Below are 27,397 nucleotides of genomic sequence, written 5' to 3' on the forward strand. Positions count from 1 at the left end.
ACATTGAATGATATGAAAAAATAATAGCAAAAAGCTGTGAAGGATTCTCTACATTCAAACATTTCTGCAAGACATAGACATTGATACTTGACAGACAATCTTCCCTCTGCTGCTGATAATCTCATGAGAATGTAGTATACCCCAGAAGCAGTCAAGGAATAAGAAATTTAATTTTACTATGCCATATTATTTAAGAAAAGTACTAAGATTTAAACGTATTTCTTAAAGCTTATATGTAATGGAATGAAATACAAGCTTCTGTACAGATTGTGGGTAGTACAAGTRCTACAAGGTAGTAAATAGAATGCAAATTCTCATCTTCTCCTGCCTAGCAAAGACATGAATCTCCCAAATATTTCTGCATTAATACAAATGGCACTATGTGCAACGTTTCACTTGAAGAAGACACRATGTGCATCATGAGGACCATGTATTCCTCCAAAGGCAAATGAACACATGCATTATTTTCCAAGACCTGATTAGAGGTTCTTTTCTTCTTTTTCCTAAATCATTACTCTTTATGACCAAATTACCTCTCTTGACAAACCTAAACATCACAGCTAAATAGAGTAACAATTATTTCTTTCAACATTAGTTAAAGAAGTCTTGTAGCTYGCTCCTGTGCAAACACAAATTTGACTAGCTTCCTTATTTTATTTCCTGCTCCTAATTAGCCAACGCAGTAATGCCTTCCCTTTTGAACATGAGCACTGGGCAGTATGTACAGGAAAAAGGACGCTCGTTTTTCCTATTCCCAAAGTTGTCCATTAACTACTTCTTGTCTTGGCCAAGAGTGGGACATATGTTTACATGCATATTTTATTGCAAGTAGTCTGTTTGGTAAATTTGCTAAGTATTTGGTGCTAAGTCAATGACTCTAAATAGCCTTTTATTTTTTGCAGCAAAAAGGCAGTAGTTGGGTCACTTTGCATCTGAGACAAACAGAACAAAGTAGAACAGAGAAAAGCATTTTATAAATGTTTCTGATTTTTTTCTATTAGTCTACTATTGCATCCTTTTCACATCTGTCTAAACCTTGAAATCTAATCTAGAAAGAATTGTATCAGCAATCTCCATTTTCCTTTCACTGTATGACCGCAGTAATGACCGATCTTAGCTGTGACACTGCCGAGCACACTGCCTGCCACTTAACTTCACCCACGTCTCACATGTTTACACAGGGACAGTGGGACCACTGCACACCCAACCTAATCCTTATTTAAAACAATGTGCAAATTCCTTCAGCCTTATTCATTGTGATCATAAGGTGAAAAAGTAAAACTATGCTGCTGGGGTTTTTTTTGTTTGCTTGTTTGTTTTAGCATCAGGACCAAAGTACATGTCAGCAACAAAGAAAATGATTAGCTTGAAATTACTGAAGGGAAAGACTGTAAATATCAGGAATTGTTCTCAGCAGTCATAGCCTAGCTACATAGAATTTCTTTTTGTAATGCCTTGGCTTTTAATACTAATGCAACATCTATTCACTCCAGAAAGCAACCTTCAGCTCAAACAATAGGGACTGAAATAATTTCTGCCTTAAGAGCTTTCCTGCGACTGGAACACCAGGGTTCAGAGGTAAGTTCTGCTAAAGGCTTTTCATGTCAACTAGTTCTTTTGATTCCATTAAAAATTATCTATGGGTCTAACTGCAGCTCTCCTTACTCACCTGTTCCATATTGATATTCTTGACAATTGTATACAATTTTCACAGGCACAACAACCATGGGACCAACTACCTAGAGACATCTTTTTCTTTTCTTTCTTTCTTTCTTCCTTGTTTTTTAATATGTAGTATATAGTTTTACCTCTCATAATTTTTTTTCATCTTTATACTCATGTATATATATATATATATATATATACACACACACACAAAATTTCAAAATACCTGAAATGTCAAAACAGCCAAAGTATTTTATTTGTTATCTTTAAAATAACTACAGAACATTTGTTCCAGATATATTCTATAAACACTGCAATTCAATTTCTCCTGTGTTTGGCTATAAACAGAGAAAGCATGTTCAATGATATGAACAGCATTTAAAGAGAAATAAAAGTTTTACTAAGAACCACAGAAAATAGAAATAGTTAATAAGCCTTTAAATCACTCCTGGATTTTATTTGTCAATGCACACCCAAAAAATCCCCATTGACAGCCATTTTATATCAGAATTCGGATTTTTTTTCTGCATTATAAGARAAATCTTCCTTGAATCAGCTAAAGCTTTTTATATTTTTATCATAAGGCAGGGTACTATTGTAGCTTGCTTATTTTCTTRTCCTCTAAAAGCTGCAGGTCTTCTTTAGAACTACTTTTCCTGCATTCCCTATCTTATACGCAGAGAGCAGATTTTCCTCATTTGTAGGATTTCACACCTATTCTGGCTGAGCTACACCCTGTCTATCTCACACCACTGCTCCAATAAGTCAACATTTCAGATTTTAATCCTCCCAAGTGCTGGTAGCCGCCCTGTCATTGTCTGGTTTTGCCCGCAAATTTAACATGGGCATTGTTTATTCCACTATCCAAATCCTTAATGGAAAAAAAAATAAATAACCCTGACCTTGGGAAGTTTTCCTCTACTCATCCTTTCAAAACAGAAAGCTACCCTGAGTCTGACTTTTCAGCTAGTTGCCTACCGACTTCACAGTATTTCCCTTATGTTTCTTATACTATCAAATTCTGTTGCAAGTCAAGATATATGTAAAATTGTTTTCTTCCTTCTCCACAAAACTTTTCCCAAAGTTTTCAAAGGAAATTAAGTAGTTCGAAGTTAAGTAGCTAAATTCTGAACAAAAGAACAGCTTTATATAATGAAATGGAGTCTTATTACAAATATTAACTGCCACTTCTTATGGCTGAGTAAGCACATAAAAACATTTCTTTACCTTGAAAATGCACAATGTCCCTGATGAATGTAACCTAATTTTGTTTGCTGAATTTGTTTTGTCTTTTTTCAAAGTCATCTTATCTAAGCATGTACCTAAATAGGACTTAAGCACCTGGATAAACTTTGATGTCTTGTCAGCAACCACCTTGGAGAAATACTCATTTTTAGTGTTTTATTAGTAAAAATATCAGAAGGTGATAAATCTTGCATATGTTTTTGTAATTTAAAAGCAGCAGATAGAGATGGTAGCAATTCTACAACATTTTTAGCAAACACTGCATTGATATTATGATGTCCTTCTCCTGATGGAATTTGGAATAGAAGGGGGCATATTGACATATCCAGCACCATATTTTGAACAAATGAACAAATAGAACAATCTATTAAGCACAAGTACCTGCTACAGGATTAGCTGTTGCAGATGTAATTCTGCCTTTAGCCTTTGTGTGCGGGGATGGGGAGGGAAGTGGAAGAAAGAGAGGAGAAAAGCAATTACYTGAAGCAGTTAAATTAAGTTTGAAGCTTTTTCACTTGCCCATCACACTTCTTAATCCAGAATATTTTCACAGTTTATTTCTGAGACAGCTATCACTCAAACCAGGAGGCTTTTCTTTCTGGCCCCTTCCTTTAGCTGCTTGCACATGTTTTGTACCTGACTCTCCAGACAACGTCAGTAAGCGCTGGCAGCTGCCGCCTTCTTACACATCCCTTTCCTCCCGAGTGTGCACAACAGCTCCTTCTTTGTGCATATTCCATAAAATCCCAAGCCTGCTACTGCCCATTATTCTTTATCCCAAACTCTAAAGTCTCAAGTTYTTTTTTTCTTTAGAAAAAGTTGTGGAACTTCACACACATCCATCAGTATTATAGTCACCAAAATAGTCTCTGCAACATATTGTGGATACAATCTTTTGTCATTACCTGCCACTGCAAAGAACTGCATAGAAAAGATGAAACTGCAGGGTTTTTGCAGGGCAGGACATAAAAATATGTAGCAAGCTTTGCAGAGTGCTGTTATTAACCTTCATAAATAAGGAAGAAACATGATAAATGATAAATTTCTTTCTAGTATGCATAAGCTTAGAAAGATTTCCTCTGCTTCCCAGTTAGAATCATTACAGGAGAGAGCAGCAATCATGAGAAAAGATTCTCTATGGAAAATAAGGACTCCTTGAAACAGACTTCTTGAAGTACTTACAATTATTAGACCTTTCTTCCTCATGACTGTTAGAGAGCTCACACAGAGTTCTTAGTGGCCGCATGGCACCCTGTCATCCTCACTGTGAGGTGCAAACACTTCGTGACATGTATCAGTRGGATGACCATTTTAATTACTCATTTTAATAACAACCTGGCCTCTATAGCGAGAGATAATAAACACCTTCCCATCTGCCAGCTCTTAAGAGGAGAAGGGAAAGAATACATTTTGTTCTCTTCTCAGACTCAACTCTTTCCCTAAGGAACACCTACTAATTCTCTAGCATTTCCTYTGCCAAAGTAAGCAGCTCACTAATTCCTTCCACTGTATGGGCAGAACAGGAAGGGTAATAACAGAACTACGTTGTTGGCTACATTAACGTATAACCTATAAAACCAGGCAAAGGATGGAAGGTAGGAGAAATACTTGCCCCTGGTCAAAACRTATTGACTTTCGTTCTTCCTTCCTTTGACTGATTTCATATTCAGTTATACTTCAGTTGGATGTGAGTAATAAACTCTTTTAAACCTAGTATACAAAATTATTTTGTCTCCAAAGAGGGTAGCTCATTGAAGTTGCTGATATTATGACAGTGTGTTATGTTTGTTAGGTAAGATTGTAACAATCATCTTAAAGAAGTCAGTATAATTCATTAATCTAACTGCCTAGTAACAAATTGATCATTTCTATCCTATTTTTGTGATATTTATATTTCAATATTTATATTCATAATACTATTGCTTGAATATTGTGGAACCTATTGCTTTTCTGAACTATCAAGAAAAGAAAGTGCATCAAGGTAAATTARCAATGTTTAGTTTGTCTTTAAAGCATCTAAAATAGAATCACAGAATCATTATGTTTGGAGAAGATCTCTAAGCTCACAAAATCCAACTGTAAATCCATCACCATCATGCCTTCTAAAGTATGTCTGTAAGAGTCTCACCCCCATGTTTCTTGAACACTGCCAGGGTTGGTGACTCCACCCACTATAAGCTCATAGAATCGTAATGGTTGGAAAAGGCCTTTATCAAGTCTTTATCAAGACCTTTATCAAAGATCATCAAGTATATACAGTGAACAAATTACTACAAAAGTTGCTACTGCTAAATGTTTTTTAAAAATTCATTAATAAATGTTTTTGAAAGCTCTCTAGCATTCATGTTACAGAGAATAAACAAAAGAAAAATATAGCTGTTTATAATTTAAATATAATTATTAATAATCTAAAATAATGACCATTTTGAAGCTATGATCAAAAGTTAGACACACTAAGAAGGATGTTTCTCTCAAAAGATTTGGGACTTAATATGACATTAATTCATAATAATTTGTAGGTGAAATCATTTCCTCTTCTCTTTCTGAGCAAGATTCTGATGTTTTATGAGGAAAAGTCTGTGCCTGTTCAAACCCTTAGCTAAAGACCTATTGAGCAACATGTCAGATGCCAATCCTGATATATAATATTGATCACTTAGATCATCCTTCCTGAAATCAATGCATTTTATGTTGCTCCACAAAGCTTTGGATGCTGTGGAGGAAGGAAGAGCAGAGTGCTGAACATCTTTTTGTCACCTTGTCAAGAAAAGCAAATGAGACAAGAAAAGATTTCATAASAAACCTGCATCTTACGTGATCTGTTTGTGAGATAAAAAAGAAAAGAATCACATGAAATGCCAACTCTCCTCAGCGGGAACAGTTTTTTACCAGGCGCGATAGGATATTATGACAATGAAGATGACGCTATACAAAACATCAAAGTGCAAAAGAACTAGATAACCAAATATATAAAGGATAAGGCATGGAACCTTTTATATTGGGAAATAGGATTAAGATTTTGACAAACAACTTCACAATTCAACGGGATATCAGCTGGAAGTATTTTGACAATATTCAGCAAGATGACTTGGTAGTAGGGTTGATAGTCACAGATTAAGAGAAATTGGTCACTATGGGAAACCTTTTTCCTCTTTCTCCGTCTCTCTTTCCTCTTTCCTCCCTTTTTTTTTTTTTTTTTTTTAAGAAAAAAAGGTACCTAGTCTTCTCATAGAAAAATAACTTTGCTATATTGGGTCTTCAGAGAGTGTGCATCTGACGTGCAGGGCTAAAAAGTAGACCACTGGATACTGAGATTGGAGCTTCCTATCCATGACASAGAGATGGACCAGGTCTGTGGGAGAGAGGAAAGGAAGCAGGGAGAGAAAGAGAGAAATTAGGATGAGTTAGATGATTAAAAAAATAATGAGTATATTAATATATGTAGAAATCCAGCTGTAAGCAGCATCGTGTCATACCAGTATAGAAAAAGGCTGCCATCATAACATGAATCACACTGATGTTAGACACTTAGAGCATTTTCTGCAAATGTCATGGGCAGCAATCTTTCTCAGAGGCGCTTTAAGGTTTTCTCCGATGACAGAAACCCTGCTACTAACGCCRGAATAACTCTTCTTCTACCTTAAGATCAGTAAAAATTCATTGCAGCCCTCTATTCTTTTTGCAGAGAATTTTCTTCAGTGTTTTCACAGTATTTCTGCAATTTCAGGTTTGCCTGTTGCATGGCAGTTTAACACATTAACAGCATATGTACAGAAAGTATTACAGSATTAAAAGCTATAATCATTACTACTGCTCTTGCCTTATGTGTTTTGTTAGTTTTTTTTTTTTTTTTTCAAAAAAAATAGAAAATTCTGATTCCTTTTTAATAGAAACTTTGTGGACCAAGCTTTTCATCTAAGGCATTTGTAACTTTGTTATTGTTTATATACAGTGCATGGACTCATGCATTCCTGTGCATGTGTGTTTGTATGTAAATACAAAGGATATAAAAAGAAAGGGCAAATGACCAATGGACTTTCAGGAACCTCAGCAAATCTTCATATTCTTTATTGATAGAAGCATTTGTTGTATATGATCAAAAATAGCAAACCACTTGGTTCCATATAGTGAATATATTCAGAAAACCTGAACACCAAGTTGGTTACAGTAAATGAAATCATGTTATAAATCTAAACCCACATCTAACCACTACTGATATTCAGCCTGACTGTAAAACAGCCAATAATTACTTGCCATCCATCCAATTTTTTTAGATAAAAATAAGTAAGACTAGATTTATTTTTAAGTGGTCAGTTTCCATAAAGCAGAAGCCAAAGTTCTAATTTATTTGGTTTCACATGGTATTTTATTGTTGCAAAGAGAAAAAATAAAGGTTTTTATATTTAGTAATAAAATTATATTGCCCAGATAAAAAGAGTAGACAGAACAAAACCTTTCCAATGAAAATAATTTTAACTTCTGTTTAACTTTCAAAGAGAATATATTTTTCTTTTCTAAACTGTGACATAAATAAAACAGGTAAAATCATTAACATGTGATTCTATAAGCAAATAGGAAGACAATTCCAGTTTTGGAAAACTGCACTTCATTTCACATAAAAATATATTTGCTGCAAATCAGTTGTGTTTTGCTTTGCTAAAATATACARTATGCTTTTACTGTGAGAAACTATGCTCATACTAAAGATTTAGGGAAATTTCAAATACAATATTATTTTTAATAGTTCAACATTTCAATAATAAATTTCTAATAAATTTGTAGCCTTTGCATAAAATGAGTAAAGCAAATTTCAGTAAGATTGAAATAGACAATGGTGGGTATCAAGTAGAGGTTATTGTATCTCCTAAAGATCGTCTGCTTATTTCAAAACAAAGGTTTAAGAACAAAGTGCTAAGACGGCATAAAACCCTAAAATTTTAAACAACTATTTTTCGCATTGACTATCATTCCACTAACTTTAAGCAAGTTGAGCAAGCAAGGGCAAAGGTTTTACAGTTTTCTTCCCCTCTGCATGTTTACTTATCCTTCCTCTTKTTTAGATTCAGGAGCTGCTCCTAGAGTATCGCAAATGTGCAAATACTTTGAGACTCCTGCAGTTTCATAAACCTGAAGTTAAATTGTTTAACAGCTTAGKTCCAAATCAGATCCTGAAACATGCTCCTGCATTTGTCCTCCTGGAGAATTAATTCTATTGCAGATTTAACTTACTTTCTTACACTTGTGAAAGTTTGAGGAAGCCATACATATTCATAGCCTCATTAAAGTGCCTTGCTTATAATCACTTCCTCAGCAAGTTCTCTATTCTTTTTTCAAGGAGATACTTAGAAGAAATACAGAGCATCTCTCTTACAACCCCTCTTCTCTTATTAAAAGAGATCAATAAGCCACACTGGTATACGTATACTAATCCATTAATAACATGAAGTATAGCTCATAATCATTCTTATTAAGAAACTAAAATTTACCAGCAGTAATTACACAGTATATTTTATGGCCCAAATTTATCTTAAACTTAGAACAGGATGTAACACTGGAGCCCGCTGACAAATATTGAGAGCAACACTGTTGGCAACTGAAAGCACAGTGATTCAATTTTTCATTTTTTCCCCTGAGCTATAGCTAAGGTGGGAATGTTAAAGTGACTCAGTATGTTCCACCTATGCATTGTGAATCATTGAGTAAAACCTGTACAAGAGCAAGGAAGAAGCTGGACTATGATATCAGCCTCCCTGTTTGCCAGCTGGGAACTGGGAGTGCTCCTTAACTGGTGCATTAGACACACGGGGTATTAAGCTGAGTGACCTGAGCATATGTGTGCCCTTGTCCTCAGGCCCCTCCATTGGTGGTGCCAGAGGAAGACAAGTCTAGAAGATGACTCAGAGGTTAGAAACCTGACACCTCCCTCTGGCAGGTAAAGAGGAGGTGGCTAAATTCTAAAATCATGAGTCTCAATTGCAGATGCATAAACCCAAACGATGAAACGGGAAAGGTTCACTGAAAACTACAGAGCAAGCTAAAGGCTGGTTGTGAGATCAGACTGTAGTTCCTAGTTTGTGCGTTTTAATTGAGCTTAGCTCATTGTTGTCCTAGCTCATTAAAGGAGACCGTAAAATAATCCTGAGGGGCATCAACCACTGGGCTTTAGTTACTTGATTTTATTCATGAGYGCAAGATCTTTGTGATAACAATATCCACCAGTAACTGGTGCAGCTGTTATAAGGGATCATCTTATCTRTTAGCTAATAGCAACTAGCAATTAGTGCAACTGAATGGAGCACAGTGCTCGTCCCAGTAAAATGCTCTAGCGTTTCTTCACCTGGAGTGAAGTACTGGGGGCTCTCAGCTCTCAGCCAGTCGAAAAGGTTTTTTATTCTTTTGACAAGGATTTTTTCTTCACTAAATGAAAACTAGAGTTTATCTACTGTGTTATAGCAACTGCACTGCAGCTACTCAATACTCACACACCTGTAGCACTGACTTTAGGTCAGGCTACTTCTTGACCACAGCGCAGCAAACAATCACAATTCCAGTACCACCTGTACAGATACAGACAAAAATAAAGCAGGCAGTCACAGTAAACTGACTCAATTTAACCTATTTAATAATGCCATTTTTGTAGAGTCTAGCTGCACAGATTTGCATGCTGAAACAGCTTCTAATCATAGTCAAAGCAATTTTGGCTCAGTGAGCCAGAAATAGGTTTGCACTGCCTGCCCTGAAATTACAAGCTACTCCTACATTAGGAGCAGGATCATATGGAAAATGACTCTCCAAAGAATGCTAATGACTAGATGCCTCATTTGAATTACAGATTTTTTGCAGCCAGAGAACCAGAACAGCTTCCTGTACAGGTTTAAGCCACAAGTTCTGTGGTTTTGCTCCAGAACTGAAGGTTCACAGGAGACCCTGGCAGATCTGGATTTGCAAAACGAAAAACAGACAGGAAGGCCTGCACTGTAGCTCTCTAGTGAGGAGCACCTCAGGAATGAATTTACTTGTCAGAATCACTTATCTCATACTTTCTTCCAAAAGTCTTTGGCAGAACTGCCCATGTACTCTTTTTGAAAACTAAACAGTTTAGGGAAGTAAACATGTGACAGACTTTAACAGGCTGAGGCAGGGCTGTAGATGAATGCCCCACACTCCCCTTTCTAACTAGGGATATAAAACGAGGCATCACTGAACAATTTAAAAACACCCTTGCATTCAGACATGCATAGTTTCAGACCTTCTGAAATACAGTTGACACGTTTAGATGCAACTCTGGTTCAGGATGCAGGTGACTCTGTAGTAGCACAGCTATCTACAATAGATATACAACAGCTATCTACAATATATCCTCATATAAAATAGGCATCTGTAATGGCTATTACTTATGGCTAGCCTGTTTCACTGGAAAACTCTGTAAAAATATCAGTAACCATTCTGAGCAAAAGCAGAACGCCATAACTAGTTTCCTCCTCGCTGCAGCGTGAGCCAGACACCTCCRCGGACTGCCTCTCCTGCCTGAAAAGCAAGATGCTGCATCTATAAAGAGAAAGGATAAACTCATTCTGGTTCTCCTATGTTGGCCTACGTATAAAAGGTGTCAGGACATTTTTTACAGATGTAACTTGTGAAAGTACTGAAACTAACTTTTAAAAGTCATGTCCTTGTCAGGTGGGGAAAAGTAATGTCTTCTTCTTCCTTAAGAAAGTTGGCAGCAAGTTCATGACAGTGTTATCAACTATGGCAGCCCATCAGAATATTAAGTCTAAGATGAAATAGCTTTTTTATATATTAAGAAAGTCAAATAACAATGGTTGCCATCTACAACACGTCACTTGTTTCCATTCAAAAAATGGACCAGCGGTCCCAGACTTTCTGAGCCACACCTCCTTAACAAGAACATTTGCTTCACTTCACCACCCACAAAATGTTTATGTTCTTTAAATCAAGGCGTTTTGTTTCTGCCTAATGGAAATGATACTGAAGATGGTTGTTGGTCTTAAAAGCAAAGAACTTGCATCATCTTAAAAACCCTGAACTATCTGAAGACCCGTTTGTTTTAAATAATGCACGGCATGTGCTTTGTGAGATCCAAGATAATGTAAATTCATTTTCCATATTAAATGACATTAAGTAGTAAATACAAGTTTCATGAAGAAAATGTGTCCAATTAGCCTATGAAGAAGAGGTTTACAGCAAGTTTTATTTTTCTTCCTGTGTGCCCAGCAAAAATCTTCCTTTTTCCAGCCTTGTTCTGGCTCGGCTAGCAGGGACTCACTTCCAAAAACATTTTCTAGGTGCTCACAATAAACTGTCCTCTGCACTCCAGTGAATTATTGAATTCATTTCCTGAAGGGAACACTGCACGCTAAAGCAGCTCAGGACACTGAGTGGTAAATCTCATGCTAGAGTCAGATTAAAAATTTTAGAAAATGTGTGTTCCCCTTTTCACTAAAATCTTCGTGGTCCAAATTATATCAGCACAGATCCTAACAGGTAGAGCAAAGCCAAGCCCATTTACCATCACAGTATATGRAGCACATTGAAAGCTGGAAGCTGGGAAATATTTATGTTTGCTGACAAAWATTATGAAAAGATTGCTGGTTCATGCTGATGTGAAATAATAAAATGTTTGCAATTTCTTCATTTTTTTCACAATAGAAGGATATTTTCAACACACCTACAAAAGTCTTCTCCCCTTTTCCTTTACCTCCATCAAAGCAGTATTTACAAGATTTAGATATTAATAGCTTTTTCCCAAGAATTTTCCTTGCAATATAATGGAATTAAGGTCTTTCTTAGAACAATTTATAAGTACAAAATGACATTCAACTCCAAATACAACAGGGAAAAATCCACAGTCAAAAGGACATGAAACAGGAAAAAAAACAGAAAAGTTCTACCGCTGTTATGGATTTTTTCTCTGAAATGCTCAAGGATAAATAAGAAATAAAAACATGAAAATATGTACTGAATTTATTCTAATTCAGACAAAGCAGTGTGAATAAACTCTTCCATTAATATACGAAAAAAATATATGTAAATGCAAGGCAGTTTCCTAAACAGATCCACAACWTTTGCAGATTGAAACTGTTATGTTTCTTTAAGTTATTTTTGATCTACTAGATTAGACATTTCTGAACAGTCAGCTGCAATTCAAGGGGAAAAGAATCCCCAATTTAGATGAATTTCCTCACATCTCTGATCCTATACCATGCATTTGCTGGGTGATAGGCGAGTGAAGAGTTAACAGTGAAACCACCAAATTGCACAAACTCTCCTGAAGTGGCAGAAACACCGTGGGGAAACCTTGGGTGCTGTCCCCAAAAGCCAGGGAGGGAAGTGGGAAGCTTTGTGGAGGCCGGGTGCTTTTGCCTTGCTAAAAATTACAACAACGTCCAGCTCACTAAAGAGCTGATACCTTTGCARAACTCGCCGCACTGACCGTGCGAAGAGCAGATCCTCTTGTGGACCTTGCCAGGGGGCTCAGGAAGCATCACCTCATAAGGAGGACCACAGCACAGTCACGTAGGTCTCCCTTACCTGTATAAAGGGCAGAGTGTAGCGCGGAGCAGGGATCGGGAATGTCACCTGAGCACTCACAAAGCCCAGTTGCCCCCCTGGATTTTACTATCTCCTTTGAAGAAATAGCAAGACAGTACTGTTTGCTGGCTAAGTTAGGATATATTTTATAATTTTAAATTAAAAAAATGAAAACACACAACTGCTTTTTCTTTTTTAGTAACTTTCGTTGATGATTTATGAACCATTTCCTCCTCTCTTAGAGTCACCAAGAAGTGCCAAATTTGAGAATTATTTCAAGGGCTTCAATGTAATGCTTTGCCTTATTGATCAAAACCAAGAACTCTAAAATCAATACATAGAACGGTGGACTGATTTAATGGACCTTAATACATACCATATTCCAGTGTTTTATTAGGGACACTCTTTAACATGATACATTTGACAGTTTGTCTTTTCTAKCTTACTAGAAGATAGATTGTCGCAGTAAGGACAGGCTAGACAAGTATTTTAGAGCCTTTGAGGTGCTTTACAAAGTAATTTGGTATTACAGCATTTGGAGCKGTAAGATCTTGCTGCATTTTGAAGAAGCTTTGGAAAAGTTTAGTAAGAGCACCATACTATCACTTTCCACCAATATTAAAAAAATCAGTAAAAAATATCAGGAAGTAGATAGTGTGATGGAGTGAATTTTTAGCAAGGACGAAAAGGAAGAGGGAAAGGAATTACACTGTAGTCCTAAAATGTTGCCTGTATCCTAGAAAGCATCAGGAAGCAGCTGTCAGACATCTAGTACATTATTGCCTACTAAAATTACAAGGAGAATCACAGAATCACAGAATCACAGAATATTTAAGGTTGGAAGGGACCTCTAGAGATCATCTAGTCCAACCTTCCTGCTCAAGCAGGCACACCTACAGCATGTGACAATAGAAGAAATAGGCAAAGAAGAAGCAGAACTGCTCTAATACCTTTGCCTTGCATGGCAATTGAGAAGAACTGAGTAAAGATAAGCTAACGGCAGAGGCATCCCATCCACAGCACAAGAGTAAGGCCCAATTCTCCTTTCCAGGGGTACTGGTCTCAAACACACCACTTCTCTGTACTCCTGTCTATCATCTTCACACATACATACCATTCATTACAAACTGAACTGTGAGCTGAAGCAGGCTTTTATTTTACTTATTGTGGAACTCAACATCAAATGAAAAAAAAAACAAAAAACAGTCAGCTATTAGAAATGTGTAGCTATATTAGCTAGCATCATGCCTCAGGAACATGTAAGAATCTTTTTCTCATCTTTCTTCAGGTCACAATTCCMTGCTTCTGTGCCACTCCTCTTAAGCCCTCCAGCTGATTTAAATTCCAGAAGTCCCAAGAAAACTCATTTGGTTCTAAAGCCTTGTTTTCACAGCATGAGAGGCAGGCAGGATGCATCAGGGACGGATACTGGAAATGCAGAAGCAATCAACAGATTTAGAGAATTTGTTTTGCCCGTTTGCAAAAGTTCCCTTCAATCATCTGCCTCCGTAGTTGGAAGAAAACAAAGAAACAAACAAAGAGGCTCTGATGCTGCTCAGCTGCTCTCAGCCTAACAACACGGACAGCTTCTCAAATTATGATCAGTTCAGCCTGGCCTACAGTAGCATGGGCCCACTTTCCCTCTTCACTGTACAAAGGAATACTTTAAAGATTGGATTTGTTTCTTTCCTCAGTGTTTCTGTCTGTCTAAAGTGATCAAATTATCTTTTTGCCTCCATGAACACAAGCACAGTGGAAGTGCAGACTTGAAATTAAGCTTGAGGCACAAAATTAGAGAACAAGACTCCTCTCYGAACAGAAAGAAGCCTAAATTAGTTCAGATTTCAAATTAGTTCTTCAAAGTCACATAGTTTTGAGGAATTAAATTCTACAGGTGCAGTGGAGCAGTTTTGCTGTTTCCTGAATAGCTGCAGTTAATAATTTAAAACTCTTACATTGCGATTATGTGCTTTTGGTAACTATCACTTACACTGAAATAACCATCTCTTAGCACAAGACCAGGGAAAAGAATTAACAATCCTATAATGAATAATTACGATAAAAGAAATAAAAAATCTTTTGAGGAAATGGCTCAAATGGGAAAGAATATTTCCAGTACCAGTCTTGTGAGAGTGCTCATAATTGGTCCATGTTTAAGGAAAGATTGTTAAGAGAAGTTTTGTGATAAAAGGTATATGTGAAGCTCACGGGGAAGGAAGCAAACTGAAGAGCACATGTGCATTTTTGTTTGCCCCCAGGACCGTAGATTTGGAGCACAGCTGCACTTAAGCTCCTCCTAGTCAAATAGATCTGTGCTCCCAGGTGGCTGGAAAATCCTCATCTGTCACAGAGACCAATGGGCAAAGGCTAATCTTTATCAACAATATTGCATCTGTCCTTAGTAAAATCATTCATTAAAAGAATAAATAAAAAAAGACTCCAGATTTCTGGGATACAGTCAGTCAACACACTAATTTTACCATTAATTTTTCCGGACATACTGATGAGTGCATGTGACCARGTGTGTACATAGGAGATTTTTTTTGTTTTAGTTCATAAAACCAGAGATTTTATATATAAAAAAATGTATAATTGATGGTTATAAGTATAGAATATTTGTATATTTGCCACATATATTTTATGTTACTTCCACTYGGTATACTGCTTTCTATCAAATGAAAACATTCTTTCTGGTTCAGAGTTTCTTTTACAGGAGAACTGCAAGCAGAGTTTTACCAAGCTCTGGATTTGCATTCAGGAAATGCAGCCCATGGCACAATAGAGTTAGTCATAGCATAGCAACTCCCAGGGTATATTTGCAAAACAGGAACAAGATCAATGATGAATATCCATTTCCTTTCTCCATCATTTTCCTCTTTGTTTAAATTCGCATTGATTTTTTTTTTTTTTTTGGCACAAAGTTGGACGTTGTTTTTGTAAAACAAGATTGCACCAACCAAATAGGTGTTGTTTCAATTCCACCAAATTTTTCCCTCAGAAAACTTCTGTATGAGATAACTTGAAGACTAAAGCCATACATACTAGTTGATGATGTTCCAAGAAACTCTCAGAAGTGGAAGTGCTGTTTCTTCAGCAAATAGTATTCATTTTAGATGGACTATAAAATATTTATACATATTTCTTCATTGGTTTTATTCCATATCAATCTCTGATGTGTACCTTCTGAACAACTAAAAAAAAGAATATACAAGATAATACTAAATCTAAATTAAAGAAACTAATTCAATAAACTACAATCAAATTGCAGGAGGCATTATAAATCCACACCATAAAATTGACGTCAAGGTTTTTGAGGACTCAAAAAAAACCTCATCAACTGCCAATTACAGGCCAGATAAAATCCCGGTGGGCGCCGCGGGTAGAGCATTCCATCACAGAAAATCCATGTTGCCGGCGTGAAATGAAACAGRCGCCACTACCGGAGCCGAAGACTCGAACTGTGGCAGCAATTACAGCAAGAGCTGAACGGGCAAAGGCAGAAGCACAGACATTTTCGCAGTTAAGTGGGGGAGCTTCTCCCCACTGTTACCACCCAAGGTCACAAACGCACCGTTTTGGCAGTTCCTTGGGCAGCCTCCAGTTTATTCATGAAACCGGCAATCAGTCTAAGAAGTTACGGGACAGCCAGTRCCAATTAATTACTCAGCCCAAGTCTGCACAGGCAGCGCATCCTTTTTTAACTGTTGGTATATCAGTCGGGAGCAAAAGAATTTCAAGACTAGAACAGTCTTATAATTCACRTAACTAACAGAATTAATAGCAGGGRAAAAAAAAGGACTTCATCCAGCATATGACTATATAATTACTAGGTTACTTCATGAAGATAAACAAACAAAAATCCCTAGAAAAAGGTTTCTTACAGGTTTACAACGATATAACCAGTTCTAGCCAGATACAGAAATGCCAGTGCAGGATGTACCTTGCAGTCCTGTGAATTTATACTTATTCTAAATAAATGGAGCCAGGGATCGTGCTTTTCCCCTGACACCAAGCAGCGCTGCAGGCATTTATTCAGCTGAAATCTGTTTCCCTGCAGCGCTGTTCCATGAGAACGGTGCTGGGAGAACAGTCCCCGGCCTGTGCCAACCACCCCCGAGCCATCCCGGGCACTATGTGACAGAGGGAAATGTTAAATCCGGGCTAAAACCTTGCCAGGATCTGTGCTCAYGGTTAACAGCAAAGATAAGAGGGAGACAGGACTCGGCCCCAAGGTCTGGCTGTCCTTCAGATTACCAGGACGTATCACCTGACTGTTATGCCATAGCAAGAAGGAATAAACAGAGGTTTCAATCACTAGAAAACAAGAATATTGACAAGAGACCAGATCCTCCCACTATCCCTGGGTCATGTCAAAGAGCAAACCCCGTGGCACTGCTGATTTCTACCTTGCTGGAGAGACAGAGGCAAGGCTGCTATGAAACTAATTCTCTTACCCTGTCCTCTCTGTTAATCATTTACTCAGGATTTGATGCATCTTAAACCATCATTAACAGAAGTGATTTCTAAGCGGAGTCTGTTTAGAAAGTAGAATAGAGAGACATAGTCTAAATAGTAATTTTATGTTATAGCTACAAGAAAAAAAAATATTTGGTTCTAGTTATGGAAACACATTTTATCACTGTCCTCTGAGAGCATACTCTTTGTAAAATGTAAATAACATTATTTGAAATTATTTAGTCAGGTTTTGGATTTGCCTCCTCACTCGTATCCAGTTTTCAGCAGACACCTACAAAACATGAATTATTCTCCTTACTGACTGCCTGTGCCGCAAGGGATAATAAGAATCAAATCGCCTTCTCGCCCATCAGCATAGGTAGAATGCCAGTTTGGATGCAGCCTCTCACAATTCTTCCTTTGAAGAGTTCTATGAAATCGAGCTTTATAACTTGAAGCGTTCTATGAATCAAGCTTTATGACTTGTTTCTATAACACTCTTCATGGAAAAAAATATCTAAAAAACAATTCCCACAGTACTCTATCAAAAGATTATTTAAATAAGTCACAGAGTAGCTGAGGTTGGGAGGGACCTCTGTAGATCATCTGGTCCAACCGTCAGGCTCAAACCAGGGTCACCAGAGCGAATTGCTCAGGCCCACGACCAGTTGGGTTTTGAGTAGATTTGGATCCAGCTCTCTAGAAATAGTCTCGTCAGTGCTGAATAGAGAGTATCAGTCACCTCCTTTGACTTGCTGGTGACRGTACACATTCAGTGATGAACATTAATCTGCATCAGGCAGATTAAGAAACCTACAGATTAATTTTTGAAGCAATAATTACCACCTCCTCTTTGCAAAGAGGAGGCTACCCTAAAGTCGCTAGGTCATTAAACACTACAAGAGCTCAAATACATCACTCGTCCCATCTCCTACAGTGATCCAAAAACTACTGTTAGATTCTTAATCTGTAGCAGTCTGCTCAGTGTACAGTTTTAAATATTCAGCATTTCACTTTTTTCAATGCTATGATTATGAACACTATTTTTAGCTTTGTGAATCATGAATGTGCTAAGACATATCAGCCAAGATGCTTTATTTTGGGGAAATTATCTCTAAAATTAAAACTTATCCAAATTGCAGGCTGGAGGTTCACTCATCTGTTGCTCTAGACATGCTAATGAAATGCTGATTAAGCTACAAAATAGACTCGCCGAAATTTCCTGAAGGTGTGAGACCTGAGAAGATGCGAGGTACAGCATAGCCAACCCTGTGACTTCACTGAATAATTCCACAGAGTATAAAGTGGTAAGTGGCTCTGGTTTGGACTGTGACTGCAACTCATGAGGACAGCTTTAAGGGTATAGACAGACTTGCACTCTCAAAGTAGCTGAGATACAGCAGAGATTACCTGCATATCTCCACAACATTATTACTAAGTGTGAATTTATTCAATTCAAAATGAAACAATATTTACAAGAAAGAGAAGCAGAAACAGCAAAGCACTCCAGGCTTTTACAGTTAGTCCACAGATTTGGCATTGTTTTCATAAACAGCTGAGTCAGCAGTTGTGAAAGGAAAATAATCTCTAAACTGGTGTTCAAGTCTGGTTCCAGCCACACCAGCTAACATGAAGGTGGCATCTACATTCATCCCTTATTTTACATAACCACTCCTCCAAGACAGCTAGGCATGGGGTCCACATAGAGGAGGATTGCTTGGAACAAAAGAAGAAGCTTTAGTTTACTAACTCAGTCCTTATTCTACCAGACAGAGAAGATCTGTTGCTAGAAGTTACTAATATACAAGGGCTGMAAAAAAAATTTTACCTCTCACGTAATGGGAAGCAGTTAGGATCAAACAGAAGATGGAATTGCATTTTATGTAACTGTAGCAAACTAAGCAAGTGCAGGCACCAAAAACTGGGAAGCAGGAGTTCCGAGTCCATGGTAGGTTTGTTACCAAATCCACCACAGGATTTGGTAACGTTAATATCCTGGGTTGGTCTGAACATCTGCAGCACGTGTGAGGTGAAAACAGCTGTGTCCCAAGGGAACAGCTCCATCAGTAGGATTTTTAAAGCATCAGTTGTTCAGATCTGGTGTCTGTCCATAATGTAACCCAGCAGGCCTGACCAGACTTGTCAGCTGATGAAATCCTACTTAAGATGTGAAGGCCAAATTATTTCAAGAACATATCTACTAGGAAGTTATGAATAAAAATAAACAGCAAAAGGTTTAGATAGAAATTTATTTWWAAAAAAAAACCCTTTGAAAGGTATACTTTCCGTTTTGTGTTTCTTGGGAAACCCAAATTCTAATTTAGAGCCAGAAGCAGAAGTTATAAGATTTCCCAYGAAAGGAACAATGAAAGGAATACTAAGGATACATCAAAGCAAATGACATTTAATTTTACAAATTGATTCTTAAAACCAGCTGTATTTCACCATCATTGAGCCTGAAAAAAACTGAAAACCTGGAAAACTGCTCCACTCGTCATTGCTAGACTCTTTTATACCCCTGGAGGAGATATTGCTCTGGATATCCTTACGAGGTGATCTTCCCAGAATCTTCAGGTRAGATCCGTAAGAGGATCTGCTTGTTGCACAGTCAGCAAGGTGAGGTCTGCAAAGGTGTCAGTTCTTTAGCAAGTTGGGTGTTGCTGCCATTTTTACCCAAGCCAGATCTCCCAATCTTCACAAGRCCTTCACTTCCCTCCCTTGCTGACGGTGACAACACCCAATGTTTCCCCATGTTGTTTCTGCCACTTGGGCAGAGTTCTTGCAATTCAGTAGTTTCATTACTCTTTACTTTGCAAGTCTTCACAAGGCTTGAAATTTTAGAGAAAAGAGACTGAAAATTCTGACTTTTTAAGCCATTTATATTCCTTYCAGATATGGAAAAACAGGCTTTGAGCAGCAAGGTACCTGTCACAAACTTGCATGTTTCTAACAATAAATGCTTGAAAAACAAAGTGTTTCTTCAAAATATAAGAAGAGTTGGAGGCTGAGAATTCAAATGTATTTTAATGACCAATATAATACTCATATCTCAGGAACAGCTGGTGTATACATGTCATTGTCATCCTGCTTTGAGCTAGGATTCTTGCAGATTTAAGTGACAGTGTTATTAAATTTATGAAGAAAGCTCATGTCAAATTTCTTAGCTGGAAGTAGAACCTACTTAGAATATATTTGCAAAATTACTGTAAAAATATATTGAAGCTCTTAAATTAGCTGCAACTAAACTAGCAGAAGAAAGTCTGATTTTCATGTTATTTCAAGGAAAATATTCTACAGAGAGAGTTAGCTACAAAGCTTAATCATATTTCTTTTTTCTTCTTTCCTTTCCTTTTTAAGGGACTCCTTACATTTTAACGATGATTACCTGGCAACAGAATTTAAAAAACCTCCTGTAGCTTCAGAATTTCAGTTCAAAACTAAAAGGCATATTGGAAAAGCTAGGTATAAAAACACTCAACAGATGAGAAAATCATTCAGAATTATCTGTAACCATAGTAACTTTCCTTCCCCGAATTTGCACAGAAAAAACATACTAACTAACATACTGTAATGCCATGCAAATTTATCTAATAAAAATGTATTTCTGAGAATTTTATTAAGTCATGACCATTTAAACATAGTATGAGCTGTACTGATTTAATTTAGGTTAGTTACTTGAGTAAAGGTCTTGTTGACTAACCCTAAAACACAATATACTATTTCTTAACAACAAACTCATCCTTTTTAGAGTATATAATATCAGATTCATCACAACGCATAATGCCACTCTTCCAATTTCCTCTAAAAATAGAGATTTTTCAACACATTTTTTTTCAATATTATTAATCATTAATTAGTAAAATGTCTTCTTCCTCCTATGTAATAAATATTTTTGCTGAGTCAGCTTCTCTAGGAACTAGTCCCGTTTAACAAACACTGCAGTGCTAGATATTGAAATAAACATATTTGAAATAAAATATAAAGATTTGTGCACATTCTTTATATAATACATTGATTTATTAAATATGTTTGTGTTACCTTGCAGCATAAGACACGAATTAACCAAAGATGGTAAGATAATTCTCCTTTTTAAAAGAAAGTGACCATATGTCCAACATATACAGACAAGACTTCAATTTAATTTGGATCTCCCTAGAAATACAACATGGTCTATTAAAAATATCATTTGAAAGGCTACTACAGACCAGCAAAAAATACCATGAAGGATGATAACATGCCTTAATGCAGTATTGAAACTGTGCAAGTCCACACAATTTCATGAACTCCATGACTGTCCAACTAGCCCTAGTTAGGTAAAACTTCCTAATCCAACCTCCAAGTAATGCACACATTATCATCATCCTTTTTAAGCCTTTTTGCAAGACACTGAATTAACCCAGATAGATACGCTCTAGGACTGATCTTGTTCCATGTGAACTGAAATGCTTCAGTGAAGGAATGCCAAAATCTCCTAAGAACCACAGATGTCTTGGGATGGCAACATTTTTCTGAACTTTATATTAGAAACATTTAACTTTTCTGTCCATACAAACRGAAAACAGCAAACTTAAGGAGAAAATATCAGAGTTTCCTACAGCGCATCTACAAAGCTTGGGTTTTTTTTTCAATCTGAACTGTCTTTATGCTCAAGATTGCATAAGAACATAACATTATTTCCTAATATGCCCGCCAAGTAATTAGAGCTATCAATTATATTTCACAGTTTTTAATGGCCTAGGGAAGCTACAACTTCACAACATTTTGTCCTAAAAAGTAATTTAAGGACTGCTATAGCCAATTTGGAATCAGAAGGGACAACACCCACGTAGACTCTTGTGCCCAAACAACCGAGATAAGATGAAAGATACACTTGTATTTGAAGACCACAAGATGAAACAAATAAAGGGCAGGTCTGCTGCACAATGAGTCTCAATCAGTGGYAACATTAAGAGTTTACAAAACTTCTCAGAGAAAAAAAATAGCAAAAAGAATATTTTTCCAAAATATAATCTTCAAAATTATCCCTCTACCTTGTTCTCCTATATTATATCCCCTGATTTTCAGTGAAGATAAAAGAGGGCTTTAGAACACAGAAGACAAAACTTACCTAAATGAATACCAGAAAAGTACTTGATTTCACTGCAGATGGTACCAGAGATAGTTTTGCCAAGACAACCCACTCATATTTCTGAGGTGCATAGGACTGCACTAGGCAGTCAGCCATGTCTGCAGCTTCCAGGTTAGCTRCACAAATGTGCATCTGAGCATCTTAGCTTCTTATTTTTAAGCAGAACTTGACTCTTGACTAAAGTCAAGGAAATTGTAAGCTATAACTTTCCATACAGCAAGAGTTGCTAGGGTATCATTACAATACCGGGTTCCCATTTGGAACCAGAAAGTTTAGAAGCTGTAGGTGCCCAGCCTTATGGACCTCCCTTCTGCAGCACATCTACCAGTTATACAGCACTGCATCTCACAGCTGCAGAGTAATAGGGATAACTTCACTGCAAAACTGACAGAAACCTCTGCTCACATCATTTTAGAACGATCTATTGTAGATCTGTGYTTTTTTTAATTCTTGCTTTAATTTTTAAAATAATCATTAATTGTAAGTTAATCTCATGAATGAGAACTAAAGCATTCAACCACCATGGACACACTTCAATGGCTTTCCAACTGTATGTGTGTTTGTGCATGCCTGCGTGCACGTGTAGGTGTATTACCCATATCACAGTAGACACAGTCATGGACTCAGAATCCTTTATAAAAGATCTGGTAAATTACTGATGTTATAAACATAAGATCTTTAAAACCTTAGTAGTAGCTTACTCCGGACAAAATTTCCTCTTTCTAGAAAGTCAAAGCACTAACARCAGTAATGGTATTTTGTTGTATAATGGTTTTCTGTTTTGATTAACAAAAATACAATTCTAAAATCACTAGGAGTTCATGAAAATCTTTATCTTTGCTAGACATTGAATCAGAACCAGTCTCCCATAACCAAAGGAATGATTACAAGCCCAGACAGACATAAAAGCTCAAAGGTGAGAAGATGAAACCTCTACATCCTRTCTTCAGCAAAAGAGAAAAACAGCATGCTCAGGTATCACCCAAACGGCAATTGGCTATAAGCAGTATTTTTCATTTCCTCCTTTAATTCAAGAGAAAAAAGTAGGAGTTTAAATGAGTAGTATCTTGCCAGACCAGAAATGTGTTACTATAACGTGCTACTGATGAGTGACAGTAACAGTGAAAAAGAATCAATACTCTATTTTTAAGAAGTCAGTTCTGCAAGGACTTCTTCTGGGGATGATAGCAGAATGACAGGAGTCTTGTCTCTCGACCAGTGTGACCATGATGCATAAGCTTATTGTGGAATAATGAGCAGCTGTGGAAGCAGTGTAATCTGCTTAACCAGTGACGCTTCCTTCACTTTACAGGAGCCAGTGCAGACAGAGCAATCCAGATATGTGTGTGTTGTACCAAGCCTCTGCCAATTTTAGTCAGGCCTGTTATCCATCTATAATACCACAAATGATCACACCTTGAAAACAGCATATAGACAATCATAATGCCTCCGAAGGACAAACTGCTATTAAAAACATGAGAAAAGAAATTGAAGGTCCATGGTCARCATTTAAGAATTGCCTGCTCTTCCTGTTCCAAAGTGCTGTATATTTGCATTCTCCATTCACACGTTTAAATATTATTTACAATTCTACTTTGCTTTCTACTATTTTTTTTCTGCAAATATTACTGCAAAACCTGGCTGCCTGCTTCTGCCACTGCTGCTTGTGCTGCTCCTCCAGACTAAGTGACAAAGGCTCTCATGAGCCTTTCCTTGTTCCTTAGCACAAGGGCAGACTAGTCCCATATTCAGAGGATCAATCTTGCCATCCTGCATGAGTCAATTCTTTCAAAACAACAGAATGTGGTGCAGAGACAGGCCAGGCATATTTCATACTGTCTCCTTTATATAGCAGTGGTCTAGGTTGTAGCCGTCACCGGGCCAATCTTCATTTCCTCAAAAGCAGATCTGAGCCCTGCAGAGAGATTAGACTGACACTTGGGGGATGGCTGCCCTGGAGGCCTAGCTGACTGCCAACGGCTGCAGAATTTTACAGTGTGGAAAGTCACTGTTGTGCCCCTCAGCATCTGTCCCTACATGTCATCTTCTGAGCATATTTGCTCATCAAGGAACAGATCATTGCTGTGTTTAATGCATCCTGTGCAACCCTGCCCAAGCCCATTCAGCGGAGCACGTCCCCCAGCCCCATGGCTCAGCTCTGACAAGGCCCAGCTGCATGTCTTCAACCCCGACTTCCGAGAATATCGCCCGCTTGGGAGAGAGCTGAGAAACTCAGCAGAAAGAACAGAAAAATTACACAGAAAGAGACTGTGGATACTGGATCATTAGTCACTCAAGAATTCAAGAGGGAAAACAGATGTAGAAATGTGTAAAATCCCCCTAAAGAAATTAAAATAAGGAAGTAATTGACAGTTGGCCAGGTCAGCCTTCAGATCACTAGTTTTGGCAGATTTGGTGGATTAGTAGGAGCAGCTTAGTAAAGATCCATTTCTGGGAGCAGCAGAGGCCCACTCTTCTCCAACTGGCACCTGCCTTGCCAGCAAAACCTTTCATATATCTTTGCAGGGTGATAAGCCTACTTAAGCTTAGCCTAATAACTCATTAAAACCATTTTTAATATGTATTAGCTAATAAATAATTTCATTACATTTGCAAGCTGCACAGATCTTACTTAAAAGAGTTTACTTGCACATGACTGAAGGTGCCTGAACACGGTGACCCAAAAGATCTGTCATAGATCAATTCCTGATGCAGGCAGCCTCCATCCTCTGTACAAAAAGCCTGAAACTGAAATGAGGATTAGTTATTTGCAATTTACTGTAATTTGTGGAGACTTGAACTCTCCTGCTCAGACTTTTTTTCTTCATAGAGGCTAATGATTTGAACACAGAAATAATCACTCACCAGAATTAAAAAAAAAAAAAAAAAAAAAAAAAAAAGGAAGAAGAAAGCCTAGACTTCTTTCAGAGGTAAACTTCAGAAGGGGCTGTTTATGGAACCAGGAAGATATCCAAGATGTAGATGCATTGAGGGAGGCAAGAAAAGCATTTGCAATCTGTCAAAAGAGCATTGAGTCCAAGGCAGATACTTGGGCTTCTGTACTATGAACTTCGTAGAGGGATGTAACTAATTTGATGGTTCTATTAAAAAGAATAAGGGGAAGACTTYGAAATGAAACTGTTGTCTAAAAAGAGAAAAGGAAGAACTTGAAGAGGAAAGTGCTAGCATAGAAAAAGAAAAAACAAGGATAAATGATCCCCCAAAAAAAAAAGGAAGGGATTTTCTAAAGGAAGAGAAATGGAAACTTAATGTCTAGCTGAAGGAAGAAAAAGGAAAACAATCTTGAGCTGGAAAGAAAAAGAAAACTATAACGCTGAACTGTGTGTTTTCACTGAAGACAGCCTTCCTGTGCTCGATTACGAAGCGAGTCCAGGCTGAACATGACAAACAGCATAGAAAACATAATAGAAATTTGAGCTGAGGAGGCGCATCATTGGCTGAAAGAGTCTGAAGCAGCTCTAGAAGTATTTTGAAGGATGTGCCGTACTGTGAATCAAGTCATTCAACACGATGGAAGACAATTCAGTTCCTGAAAAAAAAAGTGATGCAGGATGAGCAGGACGTACTGAACAGAGCAGAAGATACCAGCCTTTGTGACAGGGATAGGGACAGTTGTCACAATCCAGATCATTCTGAACTGGATCTACAAGGTTACCCAGAAGTACATAAGTGTACTAGATGACTATACTATATACAATATTAAAGCCTTTAAATGACACACATTTTTTAAAAATCAAACTTTTTCTTCAAATTTGATATTATGTTTATCGCTTCATGAGAAATAAAATACCGTTGCTTTTGTTCTAGAGAAGAGTGACACCTCCCAACAACCCTTGTTTGAATATCAGCTTCTGTGCCAAACGAGTCTAGAGGACCCTTGAGCAGACAGTACTTAGAGGATTTGAAAATAAGACTAAAATAATCAGAAATGATACCTAGGAATCCTGAACAAAGCTATTATCAGCTTCCTTTCACTTAAAGGAAATATCTAATTCTTTTTTCAGTTTAGGAATTATTTTGATGCTCTAAGTATGTAATTACTACCCATTTCATGAATTGAGCTCTTCTTCACTTTTCCTGAGCACTGACTGGGAATTCAGAAGCTTTTAATATCTGGGTTAAAATAGATAGAGAACTATAGCTTACTTTTCAGCTACCTGTGTATCATTAAATTGTATCTCCCCATATTTAAAGATATTGTCCTTCTCCCTCGATGAGTTATTTAAGCTGCTGCCCAGAAATATGCTTTGAGAAAAAAAAAAATTGAACAGAGTTGTACTGCTTTACACAGCGATCATTGCTGTGCTGTTAAAAATACCACTAAAAAAAGACCAGCGATACAATTACTAGTTAGAAAATTGTCAAGAATGCTGTTCTGAAATAAAATTGAGACCACCAAGATTTCAGGCATAAAATACTTGCTCCATAATAGCTGACATGTCACTTAGAAATCCAAGTTCATAGCGTGTTTTGCCTTACTCAGAGCACAAGTCCTCTGGGATTTAGATTCAAGGTATTGCTGCTCTGCACATCTCTTATTTATGCTCTGTCCTGACTCGCAAACTGAAATATATGATTATTCTTCAGAATTTCTGCTTTATACACTTCAAAATCCACATGGACCACAGACTCTCTTCCGCTCTTTTACTATACCCTAGTGCCAGGTCTCATTTTCTTTCCTTATCAAAACAAAAATTCTGTGTGTCCAGCTMGTTGTTAATCAGATTTTGGTACCTAATGTTTCTCAGATTTCTGCTAAATAGTATTTCCAAATAGTAAGATCCAAAAAAAACCARAACAAAACCAAAAAAAACCTCACTCCTGCCATTACAGCCCTGTAGGAATAGAGAAAGTTTCACTAAGCACTTTTTATTAATATTCTTTTTGCATTTACATGAAAATTATATTTTCCCATATGCTTCCTGATAAATGATAAATGAAGCCTTTGACGTACCAGTTTGGAAGTAGCTAATGTTAGAATTCCAAGAGGACCTGATTAGAAAAATAACAATAAAAATCCCTTTGTACTTATGCCAGATGTTACAATACAACAAAGCAGTCAGAAGTGATAAAATGCATGTAAGTTTTTAAGCAATATTCTACCATCTTTTCCAACAGTGACAGCACCTCTCTGCACATGACAGAAGATTACAGCTAAAAGCGAGGTGAAGGGACGATTTATCTCAGGAAGCTTGCCACCTGTGTATTTACCCATATGATCAAGCGCTCCTTCAGTAAATCCTGAATCTTTGCTCTTTCAGAAGCGCTCAACTTCCAGTCACATGGAGGCTGAGCAAATGAAACAACAGCCACTTTGCAGACACTGTATTT

The 27,397-nt window shown here is 37.3% G+C and overlaps 1 long non-coding RNA gene across 1 annotated transcript; it reads left to right on the top strand.

Moving 5' to 3' along the window:
* Window positions 1-1,499: 1,499 nt before the first annotated feature.
* On the top strand, window positions 1,500-27,246 carry LOC112958076. The gene is made up of 3 exons (XR_003251338.1): window positions 1,500-1,578; window positions 18,060-18,224; window positions 27,185-27,246. It is a non-coding gene; the product is annotated as an uncharacterized LOC112958076 (long non-coding RNA).
* The last annotated feature ends 151 nt before the right edge of the window (window positions 27,247-27,397 follow it).

The sequence above is a fragment of the Nothoprocta perdicaria genome, unplaced genomic scaffold, assembly GCF_003342845.1.
Source record: "Nothoprocta perdicaria isolate Ctin4 unplaced genomic scaffold, notPer1 scaffold_8, whole genome shotgun sequence".
In the NCBI taxonomy this organism is placed as follows: Eukaryota; Metazoa; Chordata; class Aves; order Tinamiformes; family Tinamidae; genus Nothoprocta; species Nothoprocta perdicaria.